Raw genomic sequence first — 12906 nt, 5'->3', positions numbered from 1 at the left:
TGACAAGAGAAATTGGGAAATTAATTTGGGCAACTTGGGGACATCTCACACAAACTATAAGGTTTAACAAATTGTTTTTGTTTGCTAAATATGGGGTGAGATGCTAGGATCAACCAAATTATTCAAAATGTATCATGCATCTCTTGAATAATTAGGTTGAAGAGACATAAATTGAGTATGGGGAAGACCATTACATAATTCATGTGTATTTGGCTCCTAGATCTTACTCATATATTCCAACCAAGGAATCTTGGTTGGATCTGTGTCTAGGAATCATCTAACCTTGTTGATGTGTTGATTGATACCCTTGATTGATACCTTCCTGATGTTGATTGAAAATAGGACAAGTTGGTGAAGAAATTTTGACATATTTTGACAAACTTGAAACTGAACATAACAAGGATCAGAAATTTCAGCTTTCATGCCTTAAGTTGTTTGTTTTCTAAATGTCTGCAATTTTAGGGCTATAAACAAGTTCAGATCATAATCTTTAGGTAATCGTTATGCTTGTAGATCCTCCAGGTTCTAGGTTCTAAACCTGAAAGTTTTCCTAGAGAAACTCCCACGAATTATCTAACTATCTCTATGAATTTCAGTTACTGAAATTACTGGAGAGGTTTAAGTATCAGACACTGATCGGTCTACGGACCGATCAGGTCAGCCTGGCACGCTAGAACCCGCTACTGATCACTTTCTGATCGGTCTACAGACCGATCAGAGAGGTCCCTGATCAGTCCGGAGACCGATCAGATCGATCCAGTATGCAAGGACAGCCACTGATCATTCTCTGATCGGTCTACCGACCGATCAGGATGTTCCCTGATCGGTCGACAGACCGATCAGGATGTTCCTGGATCGGTCCATGGACCGATCAGGAGGCTTTTGATACCTCCTGATCGGACAACCGTCCGATCATTTCTTCACTGTACACCCATCTGTAACCCTTAAATCTTCCCGATCCTTTCTTTTTCTCTTTCACGCGGAACCCTAGCCGACTCTTCCCTACTCCTTCTCTTCCTTTCTCTTCTCTTTTCATGCCGGAACCCTAGCCGAAGCTCTAGCCAACAGCTAAATGGCACCAAGGTAACTCCTTACCTCTCTAGAACTTGGCATTTCGATTTCATTTCTCACCATAACTGTGGTTTTTGTTTCGGGGGCTCCGGTGCTCACTTATTTCCCCTATTGGTTCACATTGTTACACCGTAGAAAGAAACCAGTGGGTGAGGGTGAGGGTACCTCTAAGTCACCAGCTAAGTCAAAGTCTAAGGCTCCTTCCCGTCCTCAACCAGCTGTCTCCGGCAGATTCCCGAACCAAAATTTTGAGGAAGCCTTTAAACTAAGAACCTTCAAATTACTCCCGTGTAGGTCTGTAGATCGTAAATTCATGGACGAGTTTTGCCCAACTGTGTCTGAAACTATTTCCTACTACAATCTTGACTCACTTGTCTATTTAGAACGGGATATCAACTATGACTTGGTCTCTGAGTTTTATAACAACCTTCATAAGATTCCTAATGAAGCAAGTTATAAAACAAGAGTTGCTAAGCGGACTCTTGATTTCAATTTCTTATCCTTCTTTGAGTATCTCGATTGTCGGAGGTGTTCCGGTAATGTCTTCTAGATATTTCCTGATCTACCAGATCCCCTACCCTCACCTTTTGATGTCACACCTGACTCCGTCTATGAGTATTTCTTCAGGCAACCTAGACCGGGTGGCCTTGATGAGCTAGATGTTGACTTTCCTACTTTTGCAGCCTTGAGATTATCTCCTCAAGACTACATTCTTTTTAAAACTGCCTTCTGCCTATCACATCTAAATCATTGTCTAAGATCCGACCATATCATTGCCTGATGCTTTATGGATTGCGTCGGCGTCTCGATTTTGACATCGTAACTAGCATCTACTCTTCGATCGTCTCCTATAGTGAGCCGAGCGGCTACACTGTTTATATGCCTTATGGGCATATAATTACAGACTGGCTCGAGACCCTTCAGGTTGATGTCTCTAAGGGTAGAATAATCAAGATGGTCAGACAGGATTGCAGGCTTGGAAAGCGGGCATTTTCCAAGTCTGGAATCATAGGACAAAATGGGGACGTCCGGTGGAAGGATGGGAGAGCACTAGGTGAGTTACCACGGGGACCTCCACGACAGGTTGCTCCTGTTGCTGCTCCTCCTGCTGCTGACGATGGAGAGGCCGATCCTGATCTGCGCTGGTAGATCGCCGAGCTGGAGAGTCGCTTTGATCGACACGATGAGCTGATGGCTGCTGAGCTTCATGGACTGCGTCTTCGGATCGACCAGCGCTACGATGACTTACGGAGTCAGCAGTTGGTGACGCAGCAGTTGCTTCTGGGCTGGATGGCCAACTACCCACCTCCGCAGTATTTCTCGGGTCATCCACCTTCGAGCTCCAGCATGCCGCCTCAGGGTTACGTGCCTCCCGCAGATGATGATGAGGTTCCTCCTATTGAGGATATTGATTGATACATTCTGTGTGTCATTTTGACTGTCTATGTTTTTGATGCTGCTTGTTGGATATTTTATGTCTGACCTGGATGCTTGTTCATTTCATCTATGTATGCTATTTATTTTCTTTCTTTATGTTTCGCTCCTTACTGGTTCTTAATATGCTACTTATATGCCTTGTCTTGTATGTCTCTTTTTCATTTATCACTGTCTCATAATACACTTAGAGGGATTTCTAGGTGCATTACGAAACAGACAGTATGGGTTAAGGGGGAGTCTTTTGAGTCTTATCACCCCATTCGCAACTTTTCGGTGTTTGACAAAGGGGGAGAGGATATCTAAGTTTAGAGATGTATGAAGGTTTGATTTTAGGGGAGAAGATAACGGGGAGGATCTTGATTCCCGTTATTTCCTTACATCGTGGTGTATTCATCTTAGGGGGAGGATCTTGATTCCCCTAAAATTATGAAAATAAGAACATTTCTGATCTAAACTTAAATCGTGTTGTCAAACAACAAAAAGGGGGATATTGTTGATACAGTCTGACCTGGCTGTTGTTTTGCTGTTGACACTGATTTAAGTTTGTATCAGATATTTAACTCAGATTAATTACTAATCTAGGTTGACTTGGTTGACCTGATTGAGAAAGTCCTAACTGGGATGTTAGGCAGTTGGAAAGTCCTGGTGAGTGAAGCCAGGCAGATTGGAAATCCTGGTGAGTGAAGCCAGGTGAAAACCCTAGTGAGTGAAGCTAGGTGCAAGTCCTGGTGAGTGAAGCCAGGTGAAAACCCTAGTGAGTGAAGCTAGGTGCAAGTCCTGGTGAGTGAAGCCAGGCAAGGGAAAATCCAGATGGATCAAGGGTGATCGGACATCTGGTGTTGAAAAGTCCAAGAAGGAAGCTTGGCATGCGAAGTCAGAGAGGGCTCGGTAGCCTCTAGGACCGGATGAAGTCGGAGAGGGCTAGGGAGCTCGTTTCTCCACTAGGTCGAGAGGGCTCGACCGAGTCAAGAAGTCGGATCGGCCATCGATCCAAAGGAAATTGGACACCGATCGGTCCGGGCGACCGATCGTGAATCGATCGATCGAAGGACATCGACGGCCCGCATCGATCAGAATCGATCGATGGTTACCGAAGCGACATCGATCGGGCACCGATCGAAATCGATCGAGTCTCATCAGTTTTACCGATCGGCCCGAGACCGATCGGAGGCTAAGCGCTGAAGAGCGACATCCGATCGGTCTCGGGACCGATCAGATTAGTGCCTAATCGGTCCGCAGACCGATCGTGTCGCGCGCATTTGAAAAGCGACATCTGATCGGTCCGGGACCGATCGATAGTTCCTAATCGGCGCCGCCGATCAGCGATGATTCAGAAGCGTGGATCGACCGACCCACGGTATTGTTTGTTTTGCATGCACTTTTTCTGATTGCCGTATTTGTTTTCACCCATCTATTTTTAACCATCTGCTGTGAGTCTTTTTAGCTTGCAGGTTGCAGGTCACACTCTCATGGTTGAATTCAAATTAAGCTTCATTAAGAGAAGAAGACAAGTGCTCTTTTCACTATGATTTGCTGCAACAGATGCATTTGAGGCATCAACGTTCACTGGCGAATCTGATTACGATTGGGCTGCGCTCAGTTTGACCTCTACTTATTGGTTCGTATCCAGAGACGCCAGTGATTTCCATTGGCATGGGTTCAGAGAACCAGATGAGGAGGAGAGGTGATTGGCTACGCCTTGTTGGCAGCAGCGATTCTGCAGGCGGCGGTGATTCGAGCCAGTAAAGCAGAGAGACATAAGAAGGAAGAAGAGAGGTTCAGAAGAGGAACTGTATTCTCTGTTTCTTTTCGATCAATCCTTTGAGAAAGCAAGTTAGTGAAGCTGTGAGCTCCTTGCTAAGAAGGTCGTTGTGCGCTCTCTGCTCTGTTTTTTCTCCGCGTGGCTGTAAGCTCATCTGATTATTTCTTCTCAGCCACTGTAAGTCTTGTGCTTAATTCTATAATCAACTGAGACTCTGTTGAGAGGTTGCTCCACCGAGAAGGAGACATCTTTAGCCGGATTTTGTCCGGGGTGTGATCTACCGAAAGATCAAGGAGTCGTCCTCCTTACGGACACGCCGAGGAGTAGGGGCAAGTTATCCCCGAACCTCGTATATCCTTGTGTCTGCTGTGTGTGTTTTTCTTCCTTCGTTTTAGTTTTCTACTTCCGCTGTGCTAACAAGTTTTTCTTTAAGAAAGATTGTGTTTAAGTTTTCAAAGAGGCTATTCACCCCCCCCTCTAGCCATCTAAGATCCCAACAATGGAAACGTGGTGGTATTTCGTGTACTATACGTAGATGACATTTTTGGTAGTTGGAAACAATATCAAAGTGTTGTCGGAAGTAAGGATATGGTTGTCCAAACAATTCAAAATGAAGGACTTGGGAGAGTGCGCACATATTCTCGGGAACAAAGGGATCATAAGAAAAGAATGTCGTGTTTATCCTGAGCTTCATACTATCCTAGCTCGTTTAAGCATGCAAGACTCCATGAAAGGTTTTTCTACCTTTCGTGCATGGAGAATCTTTATCTAAAGAGATGTATCTGAAGACATCAAAATAGATAGAGGACATGAAGGTAGTTCCTTATGCTTCGACTATCGGAAGCCTAATGTATGTAATGTTGTGTATGAGACTGGATATCTATTTTGCCCAGGGCATAGTTAGTAGATATTGAAGTAACGCAGGACTGGGACACTAGACTGCCGTAAAACATATATTAAAGTACCTTAGAGGGACTAGAGATTATATGCTAGTTTACAAGGTAGATAATTTGATCTTTGTGAGTTACACGGATTTTGACTTCCAATTAGATAGGGATAAATAGTAAATTGACCTCGGGGTTTTGTGTTTACTTTAGGAGGTGAAGCCATAACTATGGAGGAGTGTTAAGCATAGATTCTTTTCCGGACTCCACCATAGAAGCTGAGTATGTGGCAGCCTCTGAGGCAGCCATAGAAGTTATATGGCTCAAAAACTTCATGATGAACCTAGACATGATTTCTGGTTTGTCCAAAAATTATTATGATTTATTGTAATAATAGTGGTGCAGTAGCAAACTCGAAGAAACCATAAGTCCATAAGGTAAGTAAACACAATAGAGCGCAAGTACCACCCAATACGAGACATCGTATAACGAGGATAAATTGTTGTCGTCTAGATTGCATCAGATGATAACCTGAGAGATCCTTTCACTAAGGCCCTTACAACGAAAGCTTTTGATCAGCATGTGGAGGGGATGAGAATCAGATGTATGGCAGTAGATATGGCAGCTTAGTCTTTTAGTATAAGTGGGAGATTGTTAGAGTGTATACTAAAAGTCTAGCTTTTGTAAACATTTATTTTGAAATAAAGAATCACATTGGTCAAAAATGTCTACATTTATGCTAATTGTAGTTGTTTAATTAATTTATATTGTAGATAACATGGAGTGTGGTGTCATACACAGAAGATCATGTTATCGGTTCTTTATAAATTATAAACAGTAGCTCGCGACTAAGATGGAAAGGAACAAACCATTAGAATAGTCGTAGTGTAATTAGGTGTTAGTTTATCTTGACTGATAAATTACACTAGTACACTTTAAGTGTACTGAGTAGGATCATTTAAGGTAAGTTCTTTTTGTACTGACTTGATAAAAGAACAACACCTTAGTTATTATGGAAGTGTGTGCTCTGAATCCTAATATAATAACAAGCACATATATTTAGTATCCATTTATTTGACTTATCAAAGGGTGAGATTTAGCTCGATAAATCAATAGGCCCGATAAGTTGGAAAATGATATTATTTATAGTGTGTGTTGTTGATTATAGAAGGAAACTGTGTCCTAGTAATGTAGGTTGATAATGTCCCCAAGAGGAGCTCATAAAGATTGTCATGTTAAACCCTGCAGGTGGATTTAGTCCGACATGACGATAAGGTTGAGTGGTACTACTCTTGGACTAAGACATTAATTATAATGAGTTGTTAGTAACTCAATTAGTTAGTGGGCATCCGACATCTTAAACACAGGGAGACTAACACACTCATAATAAGAAGGAGCCCAAAATGTAATTTATGATTGGTACGGTAATTCAATAATAATTCTTTAGTGGTATGAATTATTATTGATGAAATTAAGTTGGGTGTTCGGGGCGAACACAGGAAGCTTAATTTCATCGAGAGACCAAAACCAATTTCTCCTCTCGGCCCCTATTGTAGCCTCTTGTATATAGAGAATTATACCCACCTATACCCACCTTTTTACCCACTTTAAGGTGGTCGGCCAAGCTAGCTTGGAGCCCAAGCTATGGCTGGCCAAAGCTAATGGTGGAGCCAATTTTAGGTGGCCAGCCACTAGAAAATAAAAAGAGATTTTTATTTAAATTTTTCTTATATGGATACCATGGTTTTAAAAGAGAGTTTAAAATTTAAAAATTTTCCTTTTATAGCTTTCTACAAAAGATTAAGAAAGATTTGATATTTTTCCTTATTTGTAGATTAAAAGGAAGATTTTAATTTTGATAAAACTTTCATTTTTTGTAACCATATTCATGATTTAAAAAAAAAGAATTTTAAAATTAAATATTTCCTTTTATAAGTTTCTACAAAAGATTAAGAAAAGATTTGATATATTTCCTTATTTGTAGATTGAAAGGAGATTTTAATTTTAGAGAAAACTTTCCTTTTTGGAAATCATCCACATGTTTAAAAGAAAGATTTTAATTTATAAAATTTTCTTTTATAACCCACCATGAAGGGAAAGATTATTAAAGAAATTTTTTTATAAATTTCTAGTAATATATTAGGAAATTTTAATTCTCGTGTGAATTAAATTTTCCTTGTTTGGAGCTTATAGGTGGCCGGCCAGATGATTAAGGAAAAGGAATTTGATTTTAATTAATTAAATTTTCTTTTTAATGGCAAAGGAATTAAGGAAGTTTTTATTTAAATTTCCTTATTTTCCAAGACCAAGGATTATAAAAGAGGGGGTAGAGGTGCCTTCATGAGAGAGAACTCTATTCTATTTTCCTCCCTCTCTTCCTTGGTTGTGGCCGGCTCTAGAGGTTCTCCCTCTCCTCTTCTCTTCTTCTTTAGTGGCCGGTTTCATCCCCTCTTGGAGCTCTTGTTGGTGGCCGGTTCTAGCTAGGAGAAGAAGGAGAGAAAGGAGGCTTTGTTTCTTGCATCCCTTGGAGCTTGGTGGTGGTGGCCGAAATTCTACATCCTTGGAGGAGTCTTGGTTTGGTCGAAACTTGCAAGGAGGAAGAAGAAGGGCTTGGGTGGTTCTCATCTCGGTAGATCGTTGCCCACACAACGTCCGGGATAAGAAGAGAAATACGGTAGAAGATCAAGAGGTCGTTGCATACAAAGGAAGGTATAACTAGTAATTATTTTCCGCATCGTACTAGTTTTTTTTTTGTATGAATTCCAAACACAAGAGACATTAGATTCTAGTTTTTCGAATTGTAATTCGAGTTTGTGTTTTTCTTTATTTTTCAAATTTGTGATTCAATTGTTCTTTTTGGTTAAACCTAGAGTTATATAAGGAAATTAAATATTAGTTTTCCTTAAAAGGCTTTGTATAGGCGGTGGTGGATGCTCCCATACCTAAGAAGGCCATGTGCCTCGCCATGCAGTCCTGGAATCAAATTTTGGAAATTAATATTTAATTAAATTTATAACATACGTTGATTTGGATCAATAGTGTTAAGTTTCACTTGCGATCCAAGTCTAAACCATTAAGAACAGATAAGTTAAATTTGGAATCAATAATGTTAAGTTCCGTTTGCGATTCCTAATTTAACTTCTAAAGAACACAATAGGTTGTTTAGGAAAAGGTTCTCCACTTGTACAAAATTTTGTACAGTGGAACCGGTACGATCTTCCTAGGACCAACAACACATGAGGCACCTCCAATCTTCTTGAGGCACCTCCAAGTAACTGGTTTGACACAACAATCTTTCGGAGGTCATATCTTTTGACTCGGGATTCTGAATCAAGCTCTATCAGTTGCCACACATGTAAAATTCGAAGATTCTCTACAATAAAGAGCTAGAATTATAGGATAGTTACACACGTGAGAGGGGGTCACTACAAGAAAATTGGGATTCTACAACACTTAAACGACAACGCTTTTTATAAAAAAATATTGTCTATTTTTTTTTAACAACGGTTTTAGTGAAAAGCGTTGTCTATTTCATTATTTTCTTATTAATAGACAACGCTTTTCTATAAACCATTGTCTATTAGTGATTTTTACGGGTCAAAGACAACGCTTCGTAAAAAGCATTGTCTATTAGCCTTTTTTTTAGTGTCTACGACAACGATTTTTAAAAAGTGTTGTCTACTGTCAAGTTATCATCTCAATCTTAAGTGGTCTAGACCACTTATCTCAAGATTTGATGGCTGGATCTTCATCCATCTTCATCACAATATGGACGACCCAGATTAAAGGAGGAGAAAACTTCATTTCCTTTTAACCATGCGACGACACAGTGCTTTCGCGACATCTCCTCTCGCGCGGCTAGGGCACGCGACCTCCCACCTCCGGCCGTCTCTTCTCAAGATCGGAGAGGATGAAGGACAGCATATTCTCGTCCAAAGGCCTGGCGCTCGCGTCCCTGCGGCGGCGGCGGCGCAGGCACTGGTTTCCTCATCCATCGTAACCTCCTCCTCACAACGCATGCCTGTCTCCCTTCTACTGCGGTGGCTGAGGAGACCGAGATCCAACTCTTCCGTGGCTGCACTGTTGGCCGCCTCGTCCCTCAGAGGTCAGTTGCTTCCTGCTTCATTACTGATTTTCCACATTTGTTTCGAGATTCTCCTGCCTCCCAGTAACTCAGGGTTTGAATTAGAAATTTTAAAGTGTGGTGATTCGATTGTAGATCAATCTGGAAGTAGGTAAAAGCATGCCAATGGCGAGTGCAATTTGTCCCAGATCTGATGCTGTGTACATGAGAACCTTTTATTTAGGGATTTAGCATTCTTCGAGCAACTGAAAACCTTTTTGTTTGAAAAATATGCATTCTTCATATGCTTCTTTTTCTGAAACTATCATAACTATAGAAAACCCAAATTGGCCTCTTTCTGCATATTGAAACTAGAGATTTGACTATGTATGTAGACCCATATGACATTGAAGTGGCAAACAAATATGGATATTTTTATGGGGCAGTTCTAAATCTCTCTCATTGAATTCTATACAAACTACAGCAGAGAGCTGGCGTCAGGTCATAGGTGTTCTAATGAACACAAAGTTTCAAGTCTATTTTAACATCAATCTCTGTCTCATTTAAATCCTACTTTGTTTCTTCACTTAATCATTCTTAGTATTCCCCGCACGCTCGCATTCACATGACATTAAAAATAAAACAAGTTTGTAGAGAATCTCAACTATTAAAGTACAGCATGGGTGAGCTAAGAAGAGGAATAGTTAGTCTTCTGTAAATATAAACTAATATTTCTTTGCTATACAATAATTAATGCAGTAGAAAAAATATACAAGAATAATTGCATACTATAATTGCTAACACCAAGATAATATTATGGCAATATGGAAGATTGTGTGTACCTTCACTATGAGCCTATGGTGGTATTCCTACCTCCCCAGGACCTGTTACCTTGGTTTGTTTCTTTGTGCATTGAAGGTTCTGTTTCTAGGGTGGGGGTGTTGGTCCACAAGTTATTTTATTGAAGGCTTACTTATAAAGGAGATGATAGATCAGTCCATTTAGTTAATGACTTCTTGGTGGATTATCACTATGATCCTTAGGAAGTTGTACCTATTGTTGTGGAAATAAAGCAAGTATTTAGTGATTCCCAGTAGGCAGCATAACATCAGATGAGTGTTTAAGACCTTGATTATAACCCACAATTCCTTTTCTTTTCACAGTCATTCCTTTATAACATCAGTTCTATGTTTCCATAGAACTCAAATCACTCGAACATAAGAATCTTTTGTCTTTTAGAATTTAGTTGTTACCTAGCTTCTTTGAAGTAGGCTGATATGCTTTTTACAGAACTCAAATCATAATAGACATCAACAAACAAACTGAATGACTTACAATAATTTTCTTCAATGTAAATGACATACATTGTCTTTATACTATTTTTTTTTTAAATCTTCTATATTCTGTATTATCCTTTTCCAGAAATTTTGTTCTGTTTGTGAAATTTCATGTTCTTGATTTCATTATAAGGGTTATATTGGTATCCTTGGCATTGCTTGCCGCAGATGACATAATTGACTTAGGCTCTGTATTGACTTAGCATTGTATTAGTGCTTGCTTAGTACAGTTTCAACTTGTTTTTTGAATTTTCTGCAGACACAAATTGATGTATTTCCATTTCACTGATCTACAGTTATTCTATATTTCTATGTAATGTTATATATCACTTTGCCATTATCTAATGATCTGTTTTATTTCACTTCACAGTTATCTTCATCGTGTTGGTCGTACTGCTCGAGCTGGGCGCGAAGGATATGCTGTTACATTTCTCACAGATGATGATAGATCTCTATTAAAGGCCATTGTATGTTTGTTTTCACCTTTGAAATGATTCACTGATTAATAGTCTCAAGATCTAGTATATGGTAGAAAATAGAAAAAGCACAAGTACATGAAAGTTAGTGAGTTGGTTGAGGATCCAAACTTATGCTGTTTATATAGGATTCACTTGATCTTAATCTTTTAGACACTAGGATTCAGTTTGGGTAGTACATGTATTTTGGTCTCCCTAGCCATAATATGGTTGCACATGCAACTTAGTTAATTAGGATTTAAATTGTGAAAAAGACTTCATTTGCATCGGTTTGGTATCACATTAACAATGGCTCCGTTTTAGGTTTGAGTTGTTTGGTACCACATGCAACTTGCAGGATATTGTTTGAGTTGCTTGTTCTAACAGGAGCTCAAGTGGGGATGGACTGGACTACTATACTGAAGAAGAGGAATGAATTCAGGTTAGAACTAATGCTAGAAACCGTTTTTATTCAGAGGAAAGTACTTGTTTCAAACAATTTAGAATCTTGAAAGAAATGTTGTGTGGCAGGGTGGCATTTGTTGAATTTGATGCAGAGTCTGTCTCCAAGTTCACAGAGAAGCAGATGGTTTCCATCAGTGTGGAACTGAAGCTGGATTTAGGAAGAGTTCGAGGAATATCACTATCTATTTTGAAACAGAATTAGTGTTAATTTTGATATTTACTAGCTTCTCATGTAATTAAATACTAATATTACTTCAATGTCAGAATTTTATTATTTTGGTATGAGTTTGAAATCATTAGCTGAGTTGATTATATGTAAAATTCGAATCTAGACATGGTAAAAGAAAAATAATAGTTTCGTAAATATAAAAATAATGATTTTTAAATAATTTTTTTTTATTTTTTTTCTTTAAAACGACAACGCTTTTAAAGCGTTGCAAAAAGTGTTGTCTTTGTAAAAAAAATAACAACATTTTTTAAGCGTTGTAATAGTGCTGCAAAAGCGTTGTCTTCGCTACAAACGACAACGCTTTAAAAGCATTGTCGTTGAGCAGACTTTTAATAACAGTGCCTTTAACAACGCTTTTTCAGACACAAAGACAACGCTTTAAAAGCGTTGTCTATTAGCTTTTTTCTTGTAGTGGGTAAATCACGTGATTTTAAAAATCTACCTTTTTCTATTTTAAAAACGAGTATGCAGAGGAATATCACAACATAAAAACATAAACACGGATAAGAACTCGAGGAATTACTTAGTTCATAGCCTTCAGTGACTCCTACTCTAAGACCTATGATCCCTCAGACTGTTTCGATGGCAATCCACTATAAACCTCTTCCGAAATCGCTGGAAGAGAGAATCGAATACAAGTATGAAAAATGGGAAAGTGTAACAGCTTACACTTCCCTTTTTGTAAGTATGGAAAAAATACAAGAATATTAAATTGTTACCAACACTTTAAAAATGTAGAATATGAATGGGCTCGTGTGTCAGTGTCGGTCTGTCGATAGTGGTTGAATGTCCTCAGAGCAGCAGCGCACCAGCCAAGAAAAGTTAAAGCAGCAAAAGAGTTGTTTGAAGCTTGTAATTGAGTTATCCCTTTGTGCTACTCGAACTGCTCTTTTAAAGATTATTGAGGACACCTCCAAGCTCATAGAAGGCCCCTCCAATCCAAAGTTTAATCTCTTAAACTTCGGTTGCGATAAACAGTGTGAACTTCGACTTTTATCCATTTGAGGATGTCTTCCATGCTCTCTAAGGTGCCTCGAAACATTCTGAGGTGCCTCCAGTGCTCTCTAGGGAGCCTCACATCCATCCGAGGCGCTTCTAATTTATCCGAGGCACCTCCAATCTGCTAGTTTGACACAGCATTCTTTCAGAGGTCATATATTTTGACTCCAAACTCAGAATCAAGCTTTGTCAGTTGCCACGCGT

The 12906-nt window shown here is 39.4% G+C and overlaps 1 long non-coding RNA gene across 1 annotated transcript; it reads left to right on the top strand.

The window, feature by feature from the left end:
- Window positions 1-9115: 9115 nt before the first annotated feature.
- On the top strand, window positions 9116-11688 carry LOC122024577. Its single transcript, XR_006123465.1, has 4 exons — window positions 9116-9259; window positions 10925-11021; window positions 11397-11451; window positions 11541-11688. It is a non-coding gene; the product is annotated as an uncharacterized LOC122024577 (long non-coding RNA).
- The last annotated feature ends 1218 nt before the right edge of the window (window positions 11689-12906 follow it).

Source organism: Zingiber officinale, chromosome 9B (assembly GCF_018446385.1).
Source record: "Zingiber officinale cultivar Zhangliang chromosome 9B, Zo_v1.1, whole genome shotgun sequence".
NCBI lineage: Eukaryota > Viridiplantae > Streptophyta > Magnoliopsida > Zingiberales > Zingiberaceae > Zingiber > Zingiber officinale.
Note: the sequence above shows the minus strand (reverse complement) of the source record. Positions and strands in the feature narration are given on the sequence as shown.